Raw genomic sequence first — 12,404 nt, 5'->3', positions numbered from 1 at the left:
CAGAAGAAGTTAAGGCTCACCGGCCACTTGACCATCTTCTTCTTCTGTGCAAATGCACAAACAGTGCCCGAACTCTTACGGGAATAGGCAACGCACCACGAGAAATGAGTATAATGGGTGGGGGCACTAGGAATGTAGTGTGGGACAATACTTTGAGAATGTAGGTTTCGCAGGAGACATGCCAGAGATAAATCCCTGTAGTCACACTATCCTCTGTGTCCTCAGTGGCTCAGATGGATAGAGCGTCTGCCATGTAAGCAGGAGATCCAGGGTTCGAGTCCCGGTCGGGGCACACATTTTCATCTGTCCCCGTTGACGTATGTCTATGCCTGTAAGCAGCTAAGGGTGTTCATTTCATTATAATTTCATTCTAACGAGCTGCATGGTCACTGATGTTATCTGTTCTTTCGGACATGTCTGAAAGAACAGATACCATCTTAGTATATATATAGATGTCTTGATTTGTGAGGCGATTACTTTTGAATGGAACCATTGCGTGGTCCCATTGTGGTGGGCGTTCAGTTTTTATCTGTCAGCCCTTTGTAAGTGGTTGGAAATAAAAATTTCTGCTGATTGCTGAAAATTTTTTACCAACAACTGTTTGTGCTGATGCAATGTCTTTCTTAAACTGAAGGTGTATTTCCATCCTAACTTCTCTTAAAACTATTTCTTTCTGACTTTCCTGTCCTAAAAAAATGTGCTGCTGTGACACCAGTAAGCACTGGTGTTTTGCCACTCACGAGAGTGACCTCCCCCCCCCCACCCACCCACCCACCCACCCGCCCCCTTTAAGTCCCCTGCTACTAGCCCAGCCAGTTTACCATTGAGTTTCTATCTGAGGGGCAGGCTGTACCTAGTATAATCCCATCTGCTAACAGAATCAATTGGTTCCACACCAATATGTGACAGAGCACCTGCCATAAGCAGCTGGTCAAACTCCAAGGATGTTTACTATTTACAGTATACAATCAAGATCTACTGTATAATGCCAGTTGCTCTGTGAGACTGTTTTCAGATGATGCTGTTCTCTGTAAGAAGGTCGAAATGCCAGAAAGCTGTAGTAAAGTGCAAGAAGTCTTGCGATGAATCCGTTATTGGTGTACAGACTTGCAGTTGGCCCAGAATGCAAATAACAACATGCTGTGTGTAAATAGCTAGAGAGATTCAATACTGTCCAATTACACTACTGTTGACAAACCACCGGATAAATCAACAAACTTGACATACCACAGACCAAACATTCACAATGACCTAAACTGGATTGACCATATAAAATTAAATGTAGGAAAGCCTGATGCCTGCCTGAAATTCATTCAAAAAATGGTAAGGATATTTGATTGATCCATGAAAGGAGTGGCTTACAGAACATTCGTATGAGCAGTTCTGGACTATTTTCTCATCAGTCCCAACAATACGAAAAAACTATTTCAAATTTTTTTCACAAAATTAACCTTTATCGTTGTCATGAGCAACAAATATGACAAGAAATCGGCAAATGCAAACAATGAATGGTTTTCAGGAGGTGGTTTGACTTTGTAATATAATTTTTAAACATTTTTCATATAATTAATCTCTATTATCATAGGAAGCAATGAGTATAAGATGAAATGGGTAAAAAGTAAACAGTCAATTGTTTTAAGCAGGTGGTTTCACTTTGGAACCAATGGGACATACGGTTTTAATCACCCATTATTTTAAGTGATATATTGAAAGCAATATCACATTTTTCCTAGACACGATCCGACATTCCAAAACTCCCATGATCTCATAATGCCTAAAACAAACTATAGTCCAAAATATCAATAAAATTAGGCATAAAATGTAATAAATTCATTTTGAAACCACTCGTGAAAACAGTAGCATAAAATTAAATTTACAGTACAACAATATGGAAGGAAAGTTGCTACTCACCACATGGCGGAGATGCGGAGTCGCAGATAGGCACAACAAAAACACTGTCACAAATAAGGTTTCGACCAGCAAGGGCTTCATTGAAAATAGACCACCCACCCACCCACCCACACACACACACACACACACACACACACAAAACTCTCACATATGACAGTGTGGCTTCAGTTGCCAGAGACTGCAGTCGTGTGTGTGAGTTGCATGAGAGAGAGAGAGAGAGAAAGAGAGCGAAAGAGAGAGAGAGAGAGAGAGAGAGAGAGAGAGAGTGTGTGTGTGTGTGATAGAGAGATAATGTTACATTATAATAGCTTAAGAGATGCAATCTCCCACAGTCCCAAGCAAAGCACAATCTGTGTGCTGACTGGTGCTTTAAATTCTGTATAATGCACAATTTTCAGTTTCAACATTTTGTTGATACATGATGCGCAATGTTTTTTTCGGTATTTCATTAAGTGTTTATTAACAGATCAGTCACAGTTGCAGTACATGGTTTGACAACTAGTTTTAAACCAGATGGCTCATACTCAAGCCTGAACTACTGAGACTGCACTGAAAGTGCCTGATCTTCACAACAAACATCGCCTGTAAGTAGTTTGATTCTGACATGCTAAGTAGGGGCATGTTGAGTGTGACAGTCATCTGCGATCACTTTGACATGCTAAGTAGGGGTATGTTGAGTGTGACAGTCATCTGCGATCACTTTGTAATGCACGTACTGTGACTCGGATGTGTCTTATGAAGATCAGGAACTTTCAGTGTAGCCTCAGTAGGTCAACCTTGAGAATGAAAAAGTTGGTTGAAACTAGTCGCCAAACATATGAACAGCAAGATTTGTTAACACAGTGCCTACTCATACTTGGGAAAAAAAATCCCTGAGAATTCCAGGTATGGGGGGAAGATGGTGCCATAAGAAGTTTGTGATAAATCAATGGTGAGCAGGAGGGAGGGAGGGGGGGGACACATAATTATGTTCCTTTCTTCTCAGCTAAAATATATTAGCTGTTGTTCAACTGCAGTTTTTAAACATCAATAATTTATATGGAATAATATTCATATAATTAACACATTTAGAAACAACTAAGTATTTTAAAATTTGTGTTTCATAAAACTCAATAAAATTAAAATTTAGTACTGCATAAAAAAAAACGAAAAAAAAGAATTCCCCAACATTTTACAAAATTCCATGAGATGCCTCAAATTTTTCCCTAAGAATTCCAGGGGTTCCTGAAGAATTGCCACTTTGGTTAATAAACACAGAGTGATAATGCAATATATTTGTAGAAGTACCTCAGTATACCATTAGATGTCTCCATCTTGCAACAGCAATGGTGGTTTCTACCGATGTCTCCATCTTGCAATAGCATTGGTGGTTTCTACCTCAAAATGAGAGAGAGAGAGAGAGAGAGAGAGAGAGAGAGAGAGAGAGAGAGAGAGCGACAGGGGGGGGGGAGGGGGGGGTCTAGAATAAAGCAGTTGTGGATCGTGGAGGTGTTTACTGTTGAAATTGTGAGAGTGTATATTCCGAGAACAGCCAAGCATTGAATTACTTACTCCCACATGCATGTTGTGAAATGACCACAATGAGAAACTTAGAGAAATGAGAGCTCCTATAGAAGTTTATTGAGAGCCATCCTTCCTTTGACTATTTGCAAATGGAACAGGTGGAGGGACAATTGACAGTGGTCCCAGAAGTACCCTCTGCCACACACCACTGCAAGGTGACTTGTAGTGTAAAGAATTAAATGCAGACTTGGTTCTTTCTACACCTCTTCCTTCCAGTTTCACTGGACTGACCCCTTACTTTCTTGGCAGTTTCTGTTCAGTCCTTCCCATTCTTATTGTTCATCTACCAAATGCATTTGTTCTGCGTACCAGTTTCATAGTATTATAGTTCCATTTTCTATGCAACCATGTAATGTGGGATGGTACAGGTAGTGACCTCACTTCATGTTAGACAGAAATCATTGTACCATCTCTCATAATCTATTAATGACAATATTTTCTTTACCTAAGTCTACCTCCTGTACATATTCATGAACCAGTAAAGCACAGTTACAGTGAGACGTCAGTTATTTAGACTAGGTGAGACCATAGGCTATCAGGATTATCAAAAAACCAGATAATCCAACCTCATTGTATGGAACTAAGTAACAAAGTTGTTATCCTTACTTCACCAAGGAAGTAAATCTAACAATGTGTTGCGTAAATCAGGGAAAACTTTTCTAAGTACCTCACCGACACTTCTATTCATAATCATGGAGGAAGTGCCACTTTGGACTTATATTCACCATGGAGAAACAAACGCAAAACAGTATTGCTCATAATGAAATAAATTTAAAAAATGTTACTAAAATATATCTGTTTAAAAAGACAGTATAAACATTCTTCATACGTAATGCAAACTACACACGTGTGAATGTGTGTGTGTGTGTGTGTGTGTGTGTGTGTGTGTGTGTGTGTGTGTGTTTACTGTAGCACATTTCCTTTCTTTTTGTGTGTGGCTGTACTGGGCGAGGTGGCAGAGTCGTTAGCACACTGGATTCGCATTTGGGAGGACGATGGTTCAATCCCGCGTCCGGCCATCCTGATTTATTTTTTCTGTGATTTCGCTAAATCACTCCAGGCAAATGCTGGAATGGTTCCTCTGAAAGGGCACGGCCAACTTCCTTCCAATAATCTGACGAGACTGATGACATCACTGTTTGGTCTCTTCCCCCAAACAACCTAATCCAACCCAACTAAGCGCTTCTGCTTTTCGGTGAGTGGTCTTCTTTAATCTAAAAGTATGATCACAATATAATGTTTTTGCAAGAAAATCATGTGCCAAGATCTACAGTGCTTGATAGTAATATGTTGTCACTCTCCTGAACTCAACTTCTCTTTCATCATCGGGGGTGCTGACTCAGTTTTTCCAGGCATACTGAGATTAGGATATGAATACATGCAAGGGGCATACTTGTTTTTTTATGGCCTGGAGCTAGTGCAAGGGGCATAGCAGCATTTTCATGGTTCAATGCAGTAACTTCTTTCTTTCTCTGAACTAAATGTATTTTCATCTTGACAAAAAGAAAAAAAAATGATCTTGCTGCAATTTTAAACTTGATGAAATGTGAACAGCCTGCATGGCGGATGTAACTAGGTTACTTATCTTGTTTTCTTGCTCATTATCCTGTAATTCTTCACAAAAACTGGATTCAGCTCTAAAGTTCAATTAGTGTGCTATGTGGATTAAGTTACAGATGTCCCTTTATGCTTTTCATTACATTTTCATTGCTCAAAGTGGCACAGCTAGTCTGTTACAGATCCTCTGATTAACAGTGCTGTCTAGTGAACTATCTTAGTTCCTACCTGTCATCATGTCAGCCTCCCCCCACCACCACCACCACTACCACTACCACCTCCACCGCAATAGTTTATACTTGCCCCTCCGCCGCCACAACCACCATTACATGGTGTGCTCAGTCGCCCAGCCCTCTTTCCATCCCTCCTCTTCTCACTCTCCCTTTGCTCGCGCTCTTCGTTGCCCCCTCCCCATCTTCTTCCTCCTGCACCTCCACCTCTGATCCATTCCCCCAACTCCCCCAGCCTGTCACTGCAGCTCCAACTAGGGTGGTGGCCTGACAGGCCATTGCTCATGCCCAGCTCTCCCCCTCGCCTTCGCCATCACCGTCATCTCCATCATCGCCGTCGCTGTCGCCGTCGCCCTCATCATCGCCATCTCCAGCGCTGGCTCCTGCATCCACGCCGGGACCTGCCACTTCCTGCCACCTCCCAGTTGCTCCTGTTCCGCATGTCACCACTCACCCCTCCAGCAGTGCCCTAACCTTCAGTCCCCTCCCTCCTGTAATACCTGTAATCTCCCATATCCCACATACTCCCAAAAATGTAAAGCCCGACCCCTCCAACGACTCCTGAACTCACCGTCCCTGTCTGCCCTCTGGACACCCCCACCCCTCCTGGTAATTCACTTCGTCCCCCCACCCCCCACCGCTGAGGACATCATCAGGTTCCTCACCATTGTTCTACAGAATGTCCAGCTTTTCCAGCGCCCTCACACCCTCCAGCAGATATCCCTTGCCGCCCATTCCATTTTCCACCTAAAAATGTGTGCCACCTACTCCCACAACCAGGCCTATTTCACCTTCTCCCGTCTCGACTCCCTCGTCTAAATCCCTGTCATGGCGAGACAGCACCATATCCTGTTCAACAACACCCGTTCCCTTCCCGCCAACAAGAACCTCTGAATGCACACCCTCGCCACCCACCGCGTGGATGCCTTCCTCCTCAATTAAACCTTTCTTCGGCCCCACCACACCATTCATACCTCGCCCTACCCCCTTCACCACTCTGATGACCCCTTCCTGATAGCGCGTGGCGGAGTTGCCATTGGTTACCACTGCCAGACCCCAGTTCGGCTCCAACCCCTCCTTCCCGACCCCTCAGAACACCTAATCCTTATTCTCTTCTTCCCTGGCCTTACAATCACCTGCGCCACCATCTATGTCCGCCCTAACGCCCGTATTCCTTTTGACTTCCTCTACCACATAGACCATACCTTCTCCTCCTACGTGATCGCCGCCGACCTCAACATCCATAGTCGTTCCGCCACCCAGTTATGGCAGTGGTATCGGCTCCCCTCCTCCCTTCAAGGCAACCTCATCCCCAAACCCCAGCACACCTACCCTGAATTCAACTCCACTCCTGATGTCGTCCTCTCCTCCCTTAACCTCCTTGGCCGCATAATGGTGGATGTCCTGGACCCCATTGGTAGTGACCATCTCCCTGTCCTCCACACTGTTTCAGTCGTCGCCCCCGCCTCAACCCCCAACATGAACCTCCCTCGCAGTACATCCATGATTATTCCTGTGCCGACTGGAATGCCTACCAGCATACCCTATCCACCCAGGTCGATGGTCACCCCTTCACCTACCGCCACCCTGATGATATTACCCATGTCGCCTCCTTTCTCCAGCAGAACTTATCTGAGGCCGTGGAGGCCCACGTCCCTTCTGTCGCCATCGTCCCCCACCATCCTACCTTACCCACACAGGCTGTCCTCCTCCTCCGTGAATCCCGCCGTCTCTACTGTGCCTTCCTCGACTTGTGCGACCCAGACACACTACGACACCACCAGCAACTCCAGAGGCACTTCCGTAACTTGCTCGCAGCTAACAAACGCAGAAACTGGCGACAGACATGCACCCGTTTGAATGTTACCCTTCGTATCAACTCGTCCAAGTACTGGTCAGCATTCCGCCTCCTTACCAGATCTAACCCCCCCCCCTACCATCATCTCCTTCACGACAACCAACCCTTCCCCGACAACATTAGTAAGGCCAATCACTTTGCCTCCTACCTCTCTGATGTCTTTACCATCGCTGACGATCCCCAGTTCGATTACTTCCTTCTCCCGGATGTCCGCGATCGATCTGACACCTCTGTGTCCCCCCCCCCCCCGTCGCACCTGGTTTCCAGTACTTGGACAACATGGCACACACAGAACTCAATGCCCCTATCACAACACAGGATCTCATTGCTACACTCCGCACAAAACACAACACCGCTCCTGGTCACGATCGTGTCACCTACCGCCACCACCGTGAAGCTCCTGTCCCTTTCGTCTCCACCCTGGCCAGGCTCTACAATGTAGTCCTGTCCACCGGCTACTATCTTGACCTGTGGAAAACCTCCCGTATCCTGATGTTCCTTAAACTCGGTAAACAGCCGTCCGCTGTCTCCTCCTACCGTCCCATCAGCCTTACCTCGGTCTTCAGCAAGGTCCTGGAACCCATCCTCACCTGACGCATCCACCAACATCTCCACCAGCACCGCCTCCTTCCCGTTACCCAGTGTGGCTTTCAATCCGTCCTTCTCTTCTGATGACCTTCACCTTCACCTCACTTAATTCCAGTCACCTGCACCTCACTTAATTCCCGTCGCTCCGGTATCTTCCTCTCCCTTGTCTTTGAACGAGCCTATGAGCGCGTGTGGCATTCCAGTCTCCTATTCAAGTTCCAAACCTTTGCCCTTCCTATTAACTACGTCCTTTCTTTCCCAACGTCCTTCCTACGTCACCATACACAACATGGATTCCTACACCTTTTTCCCCTCCGCCGGTGTGCCCCAGGGTTCCGTCCCCTCCCCTCTTCTGTACCTCTTGTATATGGCGGACATGTTGCTGCCTTCACCCCCATCCATCTTTTCCAGTACGCTGATGACACCGCCTTCCTTGCCCTTGCCCCCACCCTGCAGCACTCCCAACACCTTCTCCATCCCATCTTGACTGGTTCACCGCTTGGTGCAACCAGTGTTTGCTTAAGGTCAATCCTTCCAAAACCCAGTCGATTATTGTAGGCAAAACCACCCCTTCCTTCCGTCTCCTCGATTTTTACATCACCATCTATGGCTGTCCTATCGCCCTCACCCCCACCCTTCAGTACCTTTGTGTCACCATCGACCGTCACCTGTCCTGGACCCCCCACCTCTGGACGATCCAAGCCAAGGCATGCTCCCAACTCTGTCTCCTCAAGCTCCTTTCCGGCCATACGTGGGGTCTGGACCCCTCCTCCATCCTCCATACCTATAAATCCCTCATTCGCCCTATCCTTTGCTACGCCCACCCTGCCTGGATCTCCTCTCCCTCTACCTTTTACAAATCCCTTCAGATGCTAGAACACCATGCTTTTCGCCTCGCATATTGCATCCGTCTCCCCTCCCCCACACGGATCCTGTACGATCTTATTCCCTTCCCCCACCTCCTCCTTTTCCTCGAATGGATACGGATCCTCTACACCTCCTGTAAACTCGATCCTCCTCCTCACCCGCTTGTCTCGCTCATCCTCTCCCACCCCCGCTCGCTGTCGCGCCTGTATCTCCACGTCGCACCTGCTCTCCATCTCTCCACTCTCCACACCCTCTCCCAAGGAGGCTTCTGCCAGGTCCCCCTCCCTGATGATTCCCTCCTCCCCTCCATCTACCCCTGCTACCAACTTTGATCCTCCCTCTTCCTGTGTTTGCTCCTTTGGGCTCCCTCTCTCCAATTCTCTCCCCCTTCCCTCCCTCCCCCTTTCTCCCCACTCCTCCCCCGGGCTTCCCCTAACCCCATCCCTCCATTCCTCCTCCCATCTCCTCTGCCATTTGCGTCTTTGCTCTCCCCTCTCCCTAACCCTCCCCCTTCTTCCCCACTAGGCAGGTCCCCGGACTCGCATGTTACGTAGACATTCGCACTCTGGAGATCATTGCCATCCGTTTCTCGTGTGTGTGCCATCGTGTTTGTGTTTACTGTTCGCCATCACGCTCACAACGTTCACCTGTGCCGTCGAAATCATCGGTGTTTGTGCGCTGTACCAACGTGTTTCATTGCATTTTTCGTCGAGTGTGAATGGCTCCGTGTTTTTGTGTTCTATGTCTACTGTTTTTTGCCCGTCAATATGTCTATTATGTGTCTTCTTTCTGTATTATCTTTGTGGACTAGAAGGCTGAAGAGCAGCGTAGAATGCTGCTGCCAGCCTACCTGACGTACAGGTATTAAAATTACAATAAAGGAAAAAAAACCTCAGAAACGTCCTTTGAAGTCTCTGGATTACACAGCCTGGGCTACCCTCAGGGGGTAATCTCCAGTTTCGAAGCACGTGTTGCTGTTGCTGTAGCCGTATTTCTGTCTGGATGGCTGCCTGCCTGCCTGTTAGCTGCCGTCCAGGGCTCACCGCTGCCTGGTGCTCACCTCCGCATGCTGTCTGTCTGTTGCGATCCGTCTGTCCGCCCACCACCGTTCATCGTCATACCGCCTGCTGTCCATCCACCACCGTCCATCATCTGCCTGCCTGCTGTCGGTCAGTCACTGTCCATCCATCCATTGCCACCTATTGTCACTGTCTATCCATCCATTCACCGCCATCCATCTCGCCATCCATCTGTCATGAGCCTTCCTGCCTCAACTGTCATCTAAACCTCCCCCTCTCCCTCTTCCACTGTCACGTCATGGAGTGTGGCACCCAGCCTCCCTCTTTATACTTCGCCTCCCCTCCCCCCACTCACCCACTCCTCCATCTCCCCCCCTGCTGTTTACCCTAACATCTTCACCATTCCCCCTGCCTCCACAACCACGACAGCTCCCACTCCTGCCCCTGCCATCAATTACACCTCCACTGCCCCCTCTCCTGCCACCCTTCAGGTGGTTGGCTTCACCTCTCTCACCCCCATCACTTCATCATCTGTGCCCCCATATGCATCGCATCACGCTGCACTACAATCACCACAATTGAACCAGCTGCATCTCCTGGTACCTCTACCATGACTACAGGATATGCCACCTGCCACCTCCCTCTCTTCCCCAGCCCTCTCTCCTTCTCCTGGCCTACAATCACCAAAAAAAGCCATCAGTGCAACATTGCCGATTCCCCCCCACTTCACACAAAAAGTCACTGCTTCCTCCCACTCCTGCCATCATCTCCATGGACACCACCCCTCCTCCACCAAGACAACCTGGTGATCATGGAGGATAAGGGGTTGGCAGAAGTGAACTCACACTGGGATCTAGAAATTCGCTCTGGCCGCCATATCCAAAATGCTTCTGGTCCCACTTATCTCATGCTTGTCTTTTTGCAGTCCACCCCCTCCACTGACCGCCTCCTCACCAAGGGTGTGCTGATTTTCCATCGCTGCCACCCTGCTGAATCCTCAAAATCCCCTCCCCAATCCTACAACTGCTAGTACAGCCTCATGCACAGTGATCACCTGATCCCCAAATGCAAACCACCCATCCCACCTGTCCGCATTGCAGGGTCTCCTACTTTCTTAAAAACAGCCCCAACCCTGCCACCACTCCTTTCTATAACAGATGCAGTGGCCACCATCCCACCTACTCCCACAAGTGTAAAACTAAACTGCCTCCTGCCATCCCCAAGTTTACTGTCCTTGTCCATCCCATTGATCCCTCTGATCCACCTCAACAATTCCCTTTGTCCACCCCCCACTGCTGAAGACATCATCCAGTTCCTCACCATAGTCCTCCAAAATATTCTCCCTTTCTAACGCCCCCACACCCACCAACATATCTCCCTCACTGCCTGCTCCTTCTTTCACCTGAACACCTTCGCCACTTACTCCCACAACCAAGACCACTTCACCTTCACTCGCCTTGACACCCTAGTTTAAGCCTCTTACCTCCTCTCTCCTCACCCCCGTATCTTCCCATCATGGCATGGCATGAGTGTCGCACCCTATTCCAGAAAATCCACTTCTTCCACACCAACAAATACTTACTGATGAACACCCTCTTTCAATACTGGATCGACACCTTCCTCCTGAATGAAACCTTTCTCCAGCCCCCCCATACTATCTGCACTTCCTCGTCTGGTTACAGCCCCTCCCCAATGAGCCCACCAAACACCTTATCCTCAACGTCTCCTTCCCTCCTGCACCATTACCTGCACCACCACCTATGTTCTCTCCACTGCTCCTATTCCCTATGACTTTATCTCACACATTGACCCCATGTTCTCCACCTATCTGACTGCCACCAGTATCAACATCCATAGCTGCTCCCCTGCCGCACTTTGGTGGTGGCATCAGTTCTTCCTCAAGATCCAAGGAGACGTTTTTACCTTTCTCTGGCACACCTGCCCGAAAGCAACACGACCCTCCAACGTTGTCATTGCCTCTGCCAACCTCCTTTAGTGTGTCGCCATCGACATCCTTGACCCCACAGGTAGTGACCACCTCTCCATCCTTCTCACCATAACATCTACTCACCACTCCCCTCTGCCTCATTGCCCATCACCCCCTCTCAAGGTAGTTCATGACTACCATTGCGCCAACTGGGATGCCTACTGGGAATCCATCGCCACCCATGTTGAAGACCACCATCTTACCTATCACAATCCTAACGACATCATCCACACTACGTCCTTCATTCAGAAGGCCATTACTGATGCATGGAGGCCCATTTTCCAACTAAAATCATCCGCTCAGACCATCACACTCTCCCTCCACAGGCTGTCCTCCTCCTCTGTGAATCCAGCCGTATCTATTGCTCCTTCATGCACACTCGTGACAGGGATACACTCCAAAAGCACCAACAAATACAGTGACACTTACAGAACCTTATTGCAGCAAAAAAGCGCCAGGACAGGCCACTCAATAACACCCTCCCTACCAACTCCTCAAAGTACTGGTCCATCTCACTGGCTCCCATTATGCACCCCACTACTTCCTTCTCTATAACGACCACTCCTTCCCAATAATCTCAGTAAGGCCAACCACTTCGCTTCCCACCTTTCTGAGGTCTTCTCCATCCCTCATGATCCACACTTTGATTATTGTCTTTTCCCCACACAGATACCTCGTTCGTTCCACTTGCTCCAAGTCTCCAGTACTTGTGGCACTTGCCCCTCTCCAATGTCAACACTCCAATCACAGCAAACGAAATTAAACTTATCCTCCAGTCCTAACGTAACATGGGCCCTGTCAACACTGTGTCACCTACCACCACC

The sequence above is a fragment of the Schistocerca nitens genome, chromosome 11, assembly GCF_023898315.1.
Source record: "Schistocerca nitens isolate TAMUIC-IGC-003100 chromosome 11, iqSchNite1.1, whole genome shotgun sequence".
Classification (NCBI taxonomy): Eukaryota; Metazoa; Arthropoda; class Insecta; order Orthoptera; family Acrididae; genus Schistocerca; species Schistocerca nitens.
The sequence above is the reverse complement of the archived record's forward strand: the minus strand, read 5'-3'. Positions refer to the sequence as shown.